Source organism: Triticum dicoccoides, chromosome 3B (genome assembly GCF_002162155.2).
Source record: "Triticum dicoccoides isolate Atlit2015 ecotype Zavitan chromosome 3B, WEW_v2.0, whole genome shotgun sequence".
Lineage (NCBI taxonomy): Eukaryota > Viridiplantae > Streptophyta > Magnoliopsida > Poales > Poaceae > Triticum > Triticum dicoccoides.
The window spans coordinates 174,459,481-174,465,733 of record NC_041385.1 but is presented as its reverse complement, the minus strand read 5'-3'; the positions used below and the strand labels follow the sequence as shown (position 1 = coordinate 174,465,733).

General features: G+C 50.9%; 1 pseudogene; it reads left to right on the top strand.

The window, feature by feature from the left end:
- The first annotated feature begins 3,663 nt into the window (after positions 1-3,663).
- LOC119281073 lies at positions 3,664-5,991 on the top strand (annotated as a pseudogene).
- Positions 5,992-6,253: the final 262 nt, after the last annotated feature.

The following is a 6,253-nucleotide window of genomic DNA, read 5'->3' as shown; positions in this document are numbered from 1 at the left end:
GCGCCCCCGCGTGGGTCGTCCTGCGCTCCTGGAGAAGCTCTGTTCCCGCCCGTGATCTGCTCCGATCTGCGCCCTGCTCCAGCCTCTGGTGGCTTCGGTCGCCGTCTTGGGGGTCTGGACGGACGGATCTGGTGGTTGGGCGTGATTCCGGGGGAAACCCCTGGCCGGTGCGGCGGCCTCACCAAAGGCGACGTCTTCGGCGCCGTGGTCCTTCCTGGAGGCTTTGGTGTGGTTCTCCCCTCCCACCTTTCCCTCGAGCACAGGTGAAGACCTGCCCTCCCCTTGCATGGTCGATGGCGGCATCCGGTGCCGTGCTCCTTCTTGAAGGCGTCTTCCGGGGATTGCTCGTGTGGGGTGGAGCTGCTGGTGGCGTGGTGACGGTGTGAGGTAGCCTGTTCTTCTCAGTGGCGGCTGTCGTGGTCTCGGTGCAATCCCTGACCACCGCTTTGGCTATGCCCCTTTTGGCCTTCTCCATGGATCTTTGCCTTCGTCCGATGACTTGCGGTTGTGAGCCGTTCCGCTTAGCACTAATGTACATGCCGTGGTGGAGCGGTACTTCATCTCACTCATTGATGACGGCGAGGATCGGCGGCATGGCGCTGTGGAGGTTCGCCGCCCGATGCGCGGAGATGGACTCGCGCAGGAGGAGGTTGCTGTCTGGCGTCATGGTGACGCCGATGGCTGAGTGGCCAGACAAGGTAGAAGCCTCAATATGATCTGAAAACGGACCTGCGGAAGATGGTGGCGACGACACACGAGTGCGTCTGACCGGATTGTGCCCCAGACCCGGTATGTGGCTCGGCTGGGGATTCCGAATATGTTTGCGTTTCCGGCTTTTGATGTTAGGCTTAGGTGAGTGGTTTGGGTAGTGGCCCAGCTAGCACCCCTTCATCATTTTGGGTAGGAGTAGTGGCATGTGTTGCCAAGATGGTGAATTCAGACTTATTGTTGTAATACTTTGTAAGGTCCTCGAGAATAATCAATAAAATGGCCGTATGCATCTCCCGGATGCAGAGGCCGGGAGTCATCCCTCTTTTCTAAAAAAAAATGGTTTTTAGTTGGGAAACTTTTTTGTATATACTCTTTCAGCATGTACATATGTTCATGCAGCATTAGAGAGAGATCTGACCTGGCTCGGCCCGTCTGTTTCTTTGAATTTTACAGGAGATGATAGCTAAAGGGATGAAAAGAGCTGGAAGTCACAGGCGGGGGGAAGTTGATACGCCACACGGAGTCGATGTCAAGCCGATGGGGCTCGATGCAGCCAGCCACTAGACTGTGTGAGTGATGATCTGGGCTTGGGGTGTTGAGGAAAAATAGGCTGAAAAGGAATCCATCCCTGAGTATTAGCAAGCATTTTTTTTATCTTTTTGCGAGGTGAGTATCAGCAAGGATTTATCCTTTGGCGATATAGTTTTTTGGGCCTCCTTCAAGGTGCATGGTTTAGTCAGTCTTGTCTGCCATTTGGGAAACATATGTACAATCAAATTGAGACATCTTTCTTTCGAGCTGTAGATTGTGTGTAAACAACTTTTGTTTTGTATGGAACCAAGCCTGAATAAGGAATTTGTTTATTTATGTGGAATTTGCAATGCCTCGATATGCATTGCATTGGATTGGATTGCCCATGATTTGTTATGTATGCTTGTTATGCACTAAATTTAAAAGAAAATGAAATGAAATCCGGAAGGAAATGTAACCAAAAGAAAGGTGGAAAGAAGCCGCAAAAAACCCAAAAGAAACAACAAAACCCACCTAAATCGAAGTAAAAATAGGCAATGGAACTTGCCCGTGGCACGCGAGTTCTATGCTCTTGTCCGACATACTAGAAGACTTCAATCTAACTTTCACTTTGACACCCCTTGATAGTACGGTTTGTCCTGGAGCATCATCATTTACTTCAAATAGGCATCTCATATTTTTCAATACTATCACAACATTTTTAGGGGTCATAATGCTTTTTTAAAACAAATTCTTAGGGATAACTTCTGATGTACACTAACAAAGCACTAGTCCCTTAACCATTCATAGTCAAGGTCTATCTCCTTGACAAGGGAAACATTCATATCAGTATTGCTTGTTTTGAATCATAAAGTGTCGATACAACTCGATGAACAAAACAAAAATCTACTGTCATTGTAGTAGGGGAATCAACGTATATGAACGAGACGAACTTGACACTCAATGAACAGTCCTCAGTTGATGAAATGCAATCTAGTGTCAGGTTATCTCGTTCACACATCAAGAATTGATTGACCTATACAACAACAGAGAAGCTTGCCGCCATCCGCCGGCGCGGCTATTTAAGCCAGTTGGCATCCACCTCACGTGGCGATATGGAACTAAAATTGGGTGTGCCAATGAGAGTGGAAGGAGTTTTGGTGGCTGCAAGTGGGACCGCTACGACCTGCAGCGGGGTAGGCAGACACACCCGGGCGCTCCCATATCCGCCCCATATTTGGGTTGGATATGAGAGGTGTCGTTCAACTCGGACGTTTGAGACCCGTTTGAGGTGCCCGTCTGAGTCGAATTTTTGTGACCGGTCAGTGACCGAGCCATCCCCCGGATGTTTGATGCGGGTTTGGGGCACCCGGCTGTAGGGCATCTTCAACGCCGATCCTCAAACCGCCTGCATCCGTCTAGACCGCGTTGTTCGGACCGCAGAAGCCATCCAACACGGTCCTCTATCGATCTGCGGCGCGGTCCGGACATACTTTCTCCCGTAAAGCGGAGGCAAACGTGGGGGAGTTTTGCGGAAATCCGGACAGCCTCATGACAAACCAAAAGTCGCCACGTACCACACCTCTTCGTCCAGATGTCGGGAGGCTAGCATGTTAGATGATTAGTATTTAGGCATTTGGCAAAAACTTTGCAAATATAGTTGGGCATTGGCGGAAGGTTACTTCTTGCCATTAGCATTATGCAAAGTGGTTAGTATTTGGGCATTTGGCGGAAGCTTTCTAAATATATTTGGGCATTTGACGGAAGTTTACCTTTTGCCATATGATTAGCATTTGACAAAATTATTACTAGTTTTCTATTAATGTTCTTTATTACACATTGATGAAATGACGGAAACTATGTAAATAGATTTGGCCTTTTGGCGGAAGGTTTGAAAATGACCAAGCCCATTTAGCGGAAAGAAGCTAGTTTAGTGGCGGAAGCAGCTATCTTTGGCGGAAACTACATTGGCACAAGGATTAATAGCCTTCCGCCAAACAAACAACGACTAACCATAGTTTTCTAAAAGGAATCATGTAGTTAGTTGGCGTTTAAAATTTAACAGAGACGGTCATTTACGGTTACGATTGGATGACGGTCTCATGCATCCATGCCCACGGACTGGTCCCTTTTACCGTGGACAGATATGCGGGAGGAAACTAGCGGGTTGCATGTGAAGATGCCTAAAGGAGTAATAATGCTGCTGTAATATAGGCATCCAAAACTTTGGGTTAGAAAACAAGGGCAAGAGCTTGGTATGCCATTGGGTCAACGCGAAAAGGCTTGCCTTGTTCAAGAAATCCAAGTAAACCTGTCCACTGTCGAGTCTCGACTCTCGACAGCCGCGGTAAATGAGAACCGCCGATACAAGCAAAGGACGCTATATATGTACTTGGACATTTCCGCCAAAGAGCAATAGCATAGCTTGCTGACCAGTTGACACACTGCGCCAAAACTATGGAGCTGCACTCAGCCTCAAAGTGCATAGCCTTCTTCCTCCTCCCTCTACTAGCCAGCGTGCATTACGCTCAGGCGCACCCTGGTCGTCCCTCGATCCACTCCATCTTCAGCTTCGGCAACTCGTACGCCGACACCGGCAACTTTGTCAAGCTCGCCGCGCCGGTGTTCCTGGTCATGCCTTTCAACAACCTCCCCTACGGCGAGACCTTCTTTGGCCGCCCCACCGGCCGAGCCTCCAATGGCCGCATCACCATGGATTTCATCGGTACCGTCCTTTGTCTCGAATTATCCAGCTTTCAGTTTATGTTACAGAGAATGCTATAGAAGGTGATGTCTACCATGCCGGGACTGATAGATATTCGATGAATCAACTTGGCAGCCAGCGAGTTTGGGCTCCCTTTCGTCCCCCCGATTCTCGGCAAAGAGCGTAACTTCACCCGCGGAGCAAACTTCGCCGTCGTCGGCGCCACGGCGCTCGATCTAGCCTACTACCTCGAGAACAACATCACGACTCACGAGCGTGCCCCCTTTCAACAGCTCCTTGAGCGTGCAGCTCGACTGGTTCCAGAAGCTCAAGCCCACCTTGTGCTCAACGCCACGAGGTACGACGAACGACGTAGCCATGATCGATGCATGCAGTCCCGATCGAGTGATCTGGCTGACAAATTGTGGTTTTATCTTCAGGGTGCAGAGACTACTTCAAGAGATCCCTCTTCTTCATGGGGGAGTTCGGAGGGAACGACTACACCTTCCTCATGGCCGCCGGGAAATCCTTCGGCGAGGTCGCGTCGTACGTTCCGAAAGTCGTAGGAGCCATCTCAGCTGGCGCTGAGGTATGGTACTCCGTAGCAGCACATGACAAATAGAATTACGTACCAAATGAACGCTGCAGCTTGATCGTTCGATCGGCGTTGCTTTGCAGGCGGTGCTCAAGGAGGGAGCGAGGTACGTGCTGGTGCCGGGGCAGCTGCCGACGGGGTGCATCCCCATCGTCCTGACGCTGTACGCGAGCCCCAACAAGCGGCACTACGACCGCCTGACCGGGTGCCTGAGGAAATACAACGCGCTCGCGCGCTACCACAACGGAGTGCTGTTCGAGGCCGTGTACCGGCTCCGGATCAAGTACCCGGCGGCGAAGATCGTCTACGCCGACTACTACGCGCCGCTGATCGACTTTCTCAGGAAACCAAAGAAATTCGGTAAGCGTTACGGTGCCCGCGGTTAGAATGTACTAGCTGTCATGAAAGTAAACGCCTCCTACCAGATGCAGATCCCAAAAATTGAGTCGAAGACCGAGCCGGTCAATCGATCCGCCATTCTTAAACATATCGTGTCAGCCTAGTAGTTCTATATATACGAGTACTTTTTTTAACTTAGAATTGTCAACTTCGTTTACCATTTTTTATGGCAGTTGCTAATGCCGAGCGGAATTGGCATTGCAGGGTTCAGTGCTTCGTCGAAGCTCCGTGTGTGCTGTGGCGCCGGCGGGCCGTCCAACTACAACATGACGGCGGCGTGCGGGTTTCCCGGCGCGACCGCGTGCGCTAACCCCGCCGCGCACATCAACTGGGACGGCATCCACCTGACGGAGCCGGCGTACGAGCGCGATTTTTTGTCCAAAAAGACCCCTGCCGAGATGAATTGCCAAAAAAGACTACCTCTGGATCAATTTGATAAAAAGGACCCCCTCAGTGGTGGCGGCAGGCGCGGCAGGCGACACGTGGCACCTGCCGCCACGCCAGGAGGCAGCGGGCCCAGCCGCCACTGCCGGAGGCGGCCACCCAGCTAGAACGGATTTCCTGCAGTGCGAGGCGCCGCGACGTAACGGGCGAGGCCAGGTGGGCCCTGCCGCCACAGGGCGAGGCGGCCTCTCGTGCCCATGCCGCGCCCAGGCCGACAGGCCAGCTGCACGCGCGACGAGACAGTGGGCCCGGCCGCCACCGGGTGAGGCGGCCGCGCTGCATTCGGCCCGACAGCCGGTCCTGCTGCAGATTATTCCTGGCGCTGATTCCGACGAAAACTTCCCTCATTCCCACGCGTGTAATGACGACGAATTTCACGCTATTGCAAACTGGGCTGATTCCCACCCGCGGAGGATGACGAATTTCACGGGCAGGAACTGTTGTGCCGACACTACAGGGATGCTCCTCCTTTATATAGTATGCGTATGCTCCGTGCGCAAGCACACTCTGCCCTCCTCTTCTACTCTCTGCGTGCAAGAACAGAGAGAAAGCAAAACTCATTACACATTTCATTCGTGATTTACGGTGATTTAGAGTTGGATTTTGAATATGCTGAAGTTGAAGAAAAGATAGACGAAGGTAAGATCTATCCATTTTTCTTGGTTTGGTTCACATGCATGCAGTTTGTACTATTTTTGTTTAGTTCATAACTATGTGTTCTCTGTTGTGGTAGTGTGACGTCCGGATACTTAAGCTACAGTAAACCACTGTTAATGATGCCACGTCAGCACAATTACTGTTGCTAATCTCGCGTTAGTTCGAAACTGATTCAAATTCAAATTCAAAATCAAATCAAACGGTAAAAGTTTTCAAACTTTAAAACTAAAATA